This window comes from Saccopteryx bilineata, chromosome 3 (genome assembly GCF_036850765.1).
Source record: "Saccopteryx bilineata isolate mSacBil1 chromosome 3, mSacBil1_pri_phased_curated, whole genome shotgun sequence".
Lineage (NCBI taxonomy): Eukaryota > Metazoa > Chordata > Mammalia > Chiroptera > Emballonuridae > Saccopteryx > Saccopteryx bilineata.
The window spans coordinates 275,867,668-275,876,717 of NC_089492.1; positions in this window are offsets into that span (position 1 = coordinate 275,867,668).

Consider the following 9,050-nt stretch of genomic DNA (forward strand, 5'->3'; position numbering starts at 1 on the left):
TTGTGAATGAACCTGTAGTTAATCGAGGATCATTTTTCCCCCACTTCACATCAAACTTGGCTTAATAAAGCAGTTTGTTCAGGCTTTGAATAGAGAAAGTGAATGCTTTCAACATATTATTTCTGCTTTTCCTGCCTTGTCTTTTGAGAAGATAAAAGCAGATATATTTGATGGACCTCAAATTCGAACCCTCATACGTAATGAAGAATTTGCCAGGAAGATGAATAAGGAGGAGAAAGCAGCATGGCAGTCTTTTGTGGCAGTTACAAAGAACTTCCTTGGCAACAAAAAGGCAGAAAACTATGAACTTCTGGTTCAAAGGATGCTGTTGGCTTTCCACGACATTGGATGTAACATGAGCGTTAAGATTCACTTCCTGAACAGTCACCTTGATAAGTTTCTCAAAAATCTTGGAGCTGTTAGTGATGGCAGACTACTGCTGGAGCATCAAACGAGATTGTCCTCAGCAAGTACACAAACGCAAGAGCTACAAATGCAAATTTTTGCCTGAATAGAATTTCAGTAAGTTTTGTGCAAATTTTATGATTAAAATAAGTGTTTTAATATGTTCTATTTTGAAATTGTAGACAAAATTTGATGCAATCATATCTTTTAGTGTATTTACTGCATTATATAAATTATTATATTTTCACAAAAATGATACCCAAGAAGACATTCTACTTCATTATGTTAAACTAAATGTTGAAAATTTTACAATAAGATGAAAACCTATAATTTTGAATTGCAAAAAAGCTGTAGCTTACAGAGAAAAACTAATGTCAGATTCGAGATCAGCACACTCAAATTAGGTAAGAACAAGTGTTGTTGTGGATGCAATAAAAATTTTGTTCCCCAGTGTTCTTGTATGTGCCCTGACTAGGGATCAAACCCTCAACCTTGGCATATTAGGATGATACTACAACCAACTGAGCTACCCGGCCAGGGCCTGGATTGAGAAGGATGCTGAGTGCCATGATGAATTAGTGATGTTCCAGGGGTGCTGGAAGGGATGTGGCGGCATGTATATCAGGTAGGTTTTCATCTGTGACCTAGTCCAACTTTCCAGCATCTAGTGTGTGCTTTATGATACCCCGAGAGAGGGATCAAGCTCAATCCTCTGACTCTATTGTCACTCATTCAGTGACCTAAAAGGCACCTCCGACTTCTCAGGTCCAAATAGGAACACTTCCCAAGCCATCCTCCCATCATCTTCCCCATCTAAGCACAAGGCATCACTGGTCTTTGTTTGCTCAGGCCAAAAGCCTTGGTATCATCCTTGGCCTCCTCTTCCTCTCACACCAGACATGCAATATTTCAACAAATCTCATTGCTTCTACCTTCGAAATATATTCAGACTCTAACTATTGCTCATCCCCTCCACAGCTGCCACCACCACTCTCTTCCCCAGGCTGACTCAGCTATCACCTACCCAGCCTTGCCTCACGCACCCTCCCGTCTATCCTCTAGTCTCCACGATGCATGCAGAGTCCATAGATCTGCATGGTTTTCAAAGTACTTTTGCATAAGTCACACACACACACGCACGCACGCACACGCACACGCGCGCGCGCGCGCACACACACACACACTAAAGAAGGGCAGGGAATTGTCACCCCAATTTGACAGATGAAAAAATTGAGGCTCAGAACAATGATGTAATTGGCCCAAAGACACAACAGAGAAGCTTCAGTCCAGGGCTCTTACTATGATGCCGGCCCTCCAGACATGCCCCTCTGATTCCCAGAGCTTCCTATGGGCACATCTGAGGGTCTCCCAGTCCCCCATTCCCAGCGGCTGCAGGAGGTCAGGTAGGGAAGATGTGAAGGAAGCCAAAAGAGATAGTCTCCTCTGCTTCAGAAGGGCCAGAAAGTGTCTTGGTTCAGTGCAACCTCTCACAATCATAGTCACTTTCCTTTGGTGTGTGGTGCCCTCTGGTGTCCACTCTTATGAAATGCAGCTGATGATCTAAGCTTCTAGGGGAGGGGGTGGTACTTATACAATGGCTGTAACAACGAGACAAGATACAATAGTGAAAACAGCACATAGTAGGTGCTCAATAAGTGGATTGTTGTCATTAGAAAACCTTTAAGACTCAGCCTGTTCCTTTCGGTTGCTTTCAAATCTGATTGGGCATCTACTATCCTTCATCCTCTCTTGTTTCCCTTCATCTTGAATTTCCCTTGAATTAATTTTACTGTGGAGCAAAATTACATGCACGTGCACACACACACACACACACACACACACACACACACACCATTTAATAAAGGCCTGAGCTCAAGCTAAATAGAAAGCTAATGTTAGATCTGTTATCAACTACTACAGTGGTTCTCAAAGTATGGAACCCAGACTGCCAGCACCTGGAAACCTTGTTAAAGTGCAAATCTTCAGGTCGACACTTTATCCACTGCGCCACCCTGGGCTTGCCTGGCCAAGGCACATATGAAAGTTGATGCTTTCTGCTCTTCTCCCTTCTCTCTCTCTCTCTCTCTCTCTCTCTCTCTCAAATAACTGTATAAAGTTAAAAATAAAATATATATAAAAAATGCAAATCTTCAGACTCCAGAAACGCTGAATCAGGCTCTGGGGAGGAACTCCAGCAATCTGTTTTAACAGCCTTCCAGGTGATTATAATGCAAATGAAAGTTCCCAAATTATAGGTGAGAAAACTGACGCCCAGAGGAAGGATATAATGGTTCAAAGTTATAGAGCAGTGAAGAATGAAAGCTTTGAGATCATGTGGTCCTGGATTCAAATCAGCTTCCCCATTTTCCAATTTTGTGACCCTGGGCATGTCCATTTACTTCAGTATCTGTCTTAGTTCAGGACTATAACGGAATACCATAGACTAGATAATTTAGACAACATTTACACCTCACAGTTCTAGAGATTGGGAAGTCCAAGATCAAAATGTCAGTTGATTCTGTTCCTGCTGAGAGCCCTCTTCCTTGTTTGCAAATGAAATATCTTCTCCTTGTTTCCCCACATACTCAAAAGAAAAATGATCTTTCTGTCTTTTCTTATAAGGGCACTGTCTCATTCATGAGAGCTCCACCCTCATGACCTTATTATCCCCCCCCAAAAGCCCCACCTAATAATACCATCACTTTGGGAGTTAGGATTTCAGCATATGAATATGGGGAATAGTGCATCCTTGTCTGTTAGGTGGGAACAGTGTATACCTACTGTCAGGGTGGCCACTATTCTACATGAAATGCCAAGAGAGGGCTGGAGCTCAGGCCTCTTATTTTCCAGGCTGGTGCATTTATCCCCAAGAAAATGGCTGTCATCCCTACATCACCTGATAAGAAAGCCCCTGAAACCTTAACATTTGAAAGTTCACATGGAGAGGAGGGCCTTCTTTTATTCTGTGAGTCCCTAAAAGGAAGAGCTAAATGGTTGGGAAGAAGTCACAAGAATATAGGTTAATTTAAGGGAGATGTTTTTAACTGGAATTGTTCAGAAACAGAATTGGCAGCCCCCAAGTGTAGTGAGAACTCATCACTGGAAGATTCCTAGCAGCGTCTGGATGCCCATCTTTCCAGGATGAGGGGGAGGGGAGACTTTCAGGGTCGGAAGTTGGTGTGGATGTTCCCTGAGGGCTCTTCCTGGGTAACCCTCTGTAGCGGGTGTGTGCTGTTGGTCTCAGCAGCATCCATTCCTTGGGGAGCCATGCTTTTTCTACTCCAGTGTTTGGAGGGGCTGTCAATCAGGGTGCTCCAATCATACCTCCCATCCCAGGGGAGGGCATACTACTCAGACTGGCCAATTAGAGTATTCCAATCTCCCTGACCACACTGATTGGGTTAAGTGACCTAAGGCATGTGACCTAAGGCAGGCCAATCAGAATCTTTTTCTGCTAGAACTGGTTCCTAGCTACAACCCACCCTTGAATTTTCCATTTGGGTGATTTTGCAGAATTCTTTTCTGCTTAAGCCAGTGGGTTTATGTCCTTGCTACTGATGTCTTTTTATTTTTTAATTGAGACAGACAGGAAGGGAGAGAGTGAGGAGATGAGAAGCATCAACTCCTAGTTGTTTCACTTTAGTTGTTCATTGATTGCTGCGCTCAAACCAGCAACACCCCCCTTCTCCGCTTAACCTGGCCACCTCCGGGTTTCTAGTCAGGAACCTCAGCAATCCAGGTTGACTTTCTATCCACTATGCTGCTACTGGTCAAGTCTTGAACACTGTTACCATATAAAAAAACAGGCCTTCGGCCCTGGCCGGTTGGCTCAGTGGTGGAGTGTCGGCCTGGTGTGCAGGAGTCCCAGGTTCGATTCCCAGCCAGGGCACACAGGAGAAGCGCCTATCTGCTTCTCCACCCCGCCCCCTCTCCTTCATCTCTGTCTCTCTCTTTCCCTCCCGCAGCCGAGGCTCCATTGGAGCAGGGTTGGCCCGGGCGCTGAGGATGGCTCTATGGCCTCTGCCTCAGGCACTAGAATGGCTCTGGTTGCAACAGAGCGACGCCCCAGATGGGCAGAGCATCGCCCCTTGGTGGGCATGCCAGGTGGATCCCGGTGGGGCGCATGCGGGAGTCTGTCTGACTGCCTCCCCGTTTCCAACTTCAGAAAAATACAAAAAAACCACACACAAAAAAAACAGGCCTTCTTGTTTCTGTTTTGGGGCCTGCCTCCCGCCAGCATTGCATTACAACAACAGCAAGACAAGCAACAGTCAAAACAACACTGGTTTCAAACCACTTAAAATCTTTACTTCAGAATCTTGGAAAAAAAATGCCAATAGGAATTCCAGTCCTAATACCAAGCAAAAAGTTTTAAAATCCATTTTCTCCACCTTTCTCTTCATACAGTTCAGTCGCCGCAGCTGGCCCCCGTACTTGCTCCTTTGTCCAACGCCGAAGCCCCACTTGGCTTTTCGCTTCTCCCTCCTGTCTTCTGCTTTTACAACATCCATCGACCCAACCCTGCTGGGTCCTTTGCTGGCCTAGGCAGGAGAGGAAGAGGCTGTGAGTCTTCAGACAGTCATGTGGTTTTACACAAAAATACATTATTTTCAGGGTCAATGGAAGAGGCGTGACTGTAAAATCCCAACTGTGGAGAGAGGCGTGACTGTGAAGTCATACTTTCAGAAGAGGTACTGAGTTCTTTTAACCATGAGTCACATGCCCCGTTCATTTAGTAAGTAGCAGAGCTGTTCTGCGCATCTGGGATTGCATTCAACTGAGCCCCGGCACTGAAAGCCTGTTACTCATTCTCCGTTGGTTCCCAACTGTGTGCCAGACCCTGAGGATGTATCGAGGAAAAAGAGATACTAAAGGCACAAAAATGGTTTCTATGAAATAGTGATTAAGTACTCCCAAGGAAATGTATATGGGGACTGGAAACAAATCAAAGTTGGAGTTAAGAAAGGCTCCCTGACAAATACCAGCATCACTGTCTCCACCTGATAATCTCATCCAAAGAGAACACACTTACACCTTTCCACTTGTGAGAGTATCATGCTCTGATCTTTGCAAATCGGGAAGTGAAAGGGGCTGGGCAATTTTATTTTTGTCTGACCTTAACCATCTGGAGGCTGAGCAGCAGAAGTTTTAAACCCACAAGCTTCAAAGACAGCCAGACCGAGACCTGAAACCCAAACTGAGACCTGAAACCCAGACCTGTCACTAGTTAGCAGTATGACTTTAGGCAAGCAACCTTACCTGTCAGAGTTTCACTTGTTGAAAGGAGATATTACAGTGTGTCCGTAAAGTCATGGTGCACTTTTGACTGGTCACAGAAAAGCAACAAAAGATGATAGAAATGTGAAATCTGCACCAAATAAAAGGAAAACTCTCCCAGTTTCATACCTATTCAGTGCAGTTTGATGTGGGCTAATGCATAGATTTTTTAGGGCTCCTTAGATAGCTGTCCCGTATAGCCTCTACAGACTCGTCACTGACTGATGGCCTATCAGAACGGGGTTTCTCCACCAAAGTGCCGGTTTCCTTCAACTGCTTATCCCACCAAGTAATGTTATTCCTATGTGGTGGCGTTTCGTTATAAACGTGCCGATATTCACATTGCATTTTGGTTATGGATTCGAATTTAGTGAGCCACAGAACACACTGAACTTTCCTCTGTACCGTCCACATCTCGACTGGCATGGCCATGGGCTGCTCTGCTGTATACACGGTGTTATGTCATCATCTGCACATGCTGCCACATCATCCTACAGAAACTGGGAGGGTTTTCCTTTTATTTGGTGCAGATTTCACATTTCTATCGTCTTTTGTTGCTTTCCTGTGACCGGTCAAAAGTGCACCATGACTTTACAGACACACTGTATTACCCACCATGAAGTTGTTGGGAGGATTAAATACTGTGATATAGGAGACCGGTAGTGCCTGCTCCATCACAAAGACTCAATAAATATGAATGCTATTGAATGCTACAGTATTTTAGATAAGGAGATCTCAATAGAGATCTGCAGGTTGTGTTCCAGAATGGACTTGTTATCAGTATATGAGGGGCTGGGAAGAAACTAAAGAGCCTATGTTCTGGTAACTGACTGAGATTTTCTTACCTGCATCCAAGATGGCTTTTTGCAAGGTTTTGAGAGATGCAACTTGCCCAGATTTGTGGCCATAAAATGTCCTATTACACAGGATGGGGCAAAGATAGGTTTACAGTTTTGAGTACACAAAACAAAGTTTATTCTTATATTATTATTTATTAATTATTGTATTATTTTCCATAAGAACAACTGGAAACCTACTTTTGCCTCACCCTGTATTGATGCGCCAAGACATCTGGACATGCAGTCTCCTAACTTGAAAAGATGGGGTGGAGGGAAGGGGAGAGGGTGGAACAAGCTGAAAGGGCAGGTGCCGCATTCGGACTAACATCACGTGGGTAGAGTGGGTGGAGCAGGTGGCACATGAAGACACGTGCAGAACTGTTCCCAGTTCAGAAGGCTCTGGGTCTGAAAGAGCCGCATTCAGCTGAATAAAGCTGTAATCAAGTGAGAGGTCGAACTGCTCACTGCAAAACAGCTAATAAGATAGGTGACGAGGAGTCAGGGCAAGGAAAGTGACTTTATTAGAAAAGCCAGCAATCCAAGAAGACAATGTACTAACATCCTAAAGAGTCATCTTGAGAAAGTACAGAATTTAGGCATCTTTTATGTCAAGGGAGGGGGGGAAATGGGGGAGGTTTGAGGTCAGGAGCTGATAGGTGGCCACAGATATCTGGATGTTAGGAAGGGTCCAAGAGGGATGGTCAGCAAACTCTGGCTGCCATGGTCCCAGTCACAAGGTTCATATAAATCTTTTAGTAAACAATCATTATTTTTGTACATGCCCTCCTTATCTCCTCAGGTGGTAGTTCCAAGCACAGAGGTTGTTTCGGTAATTCCTAGGCTACAGGTTAGATTCCTTTAGTGATTAGCATATTTGCATGCAGGACTGAGCAGAAGTTACTGACTGACATGTGATGGGAGCTGAGCAGGCTCAAGCAAAATGGAGTCAGAAAGACTGATTTTTAAAATCCTATTCCAAAGTCACAATTTCAGAAGAAATTCCAAGATACTTAAATGTGCCTCCCACATGACACCCCTTCCATCTTCCTTGCCTTTGATGTCAAAACATGACCACTGTGAGCCCCTGTTAAGAAGCCCTGAAAGGCATGATGCAAAGCTCAGAACCGTCCTGACGTTTCTGAATGTTTGCACCCAGGGCCAAATTCAGGGCAACTTTGACATTCACTCGCTTCTATGAAAATGCATTCTGTTTCCCAAGAACTGCTGGGATCCAAGCTAGAGCCAGCATCTGTGACAGATATCTGTCTCTGCACCTGCATGTCTGGTCCCAGTTCATAGGCTTGGTCAACGAACAGTGTCATCCGGAACATCACAAAGGCAGTGTGGCCATGGAATCAGACAGGCTGGGCCTGAATCCAGAATCCAGCACCCACATAAGCTCTCTGGGTTCTCAGATGGCAGTTTCTTCATCTGTAAAAAGGAGGTGTAGGGCCAGTGACCACCGCTACGGCCATGCAGATACAGATTCACATTGGATTCGGGCAGACGGTAAAAGAAGTGTGGAGTCAGAGTGTGGTGGGCCATTCCGTTTATTAAAGTCTTGTAAGGGCGGGCCAGCAAACACACAGGGAAGACTGCTTCCCTTTCTCTCAGGGCTCCCAAAGCCCCGACTCACTCTCCAGACTCTCCTGGACTCACAGAGCCCCACCAGCCTCAGCAGGGCTCCCAAGCCCCTCAGCCTTCTCTCTCTCTCTCTCTGGGGGGGGAGGGTGTCTTCTCCAGCAAACAATCGCCTCTCCCAAGCAAGAAGGCAATCTGCAATTTGCAATCTGCCGCCCTGAGAGCAAGCACCTGAGGCTATTCACACAAGGCACTGCCCCAACACAGAAGAGCAAACTTAAAAAACATTTGTTTACCCAACAGGAGGCAATACCTCCCTCAAGAGCTGTGGAAGGACAGAAAAGAACATATTTCATAAAGAGAGCTAAGATTATTTTTAGAATAAAAGTGAATTTTCTTGACCTTGGCCTGCTGGCTCAGTGGTAGAGTGGCTACCTGGCGTGTGGAAGTCCCAGGTTCGATTCCTGGCCAGGGCACACAGGAGAAGAGCCCATCTGCTTCTCCACCCTTCCCCCTCTCCTTTCTCTCTATCTCTCTCTTCCCCTCCTGCAGCCAAGGCTCCACTGGAGCAAAGTTGGCCTGGGCACTGAGGACGGCTCCATGGCCTCCACCTCAGGTGTTAAAATGGCTCCAGTCTCAGCGCAGCAACGCCCCAGATGGGATCATGCTGGGTGGATCCCCGTTGGTCGCATGTGGGAGTCTGTCTGACTGCCTCCCCACTTCTAACTTCGGGAAAATGCCAAAAAAAAAGTGAATTTTCTTGCTGGGAAATCAATACACAAATTATTGAAAAACTTAGAAAGTAAACATGAACAGAAAGAAGAAATTTTAAAAACACTTCACCACCCAGAGATAACAACCACTAATATATTGGTGTATATCCTCCTGAATCTGTTCCTCACTCCTGCAGACACACATGCTTTTAATGGGCGTGTATTTTGGTCGTAC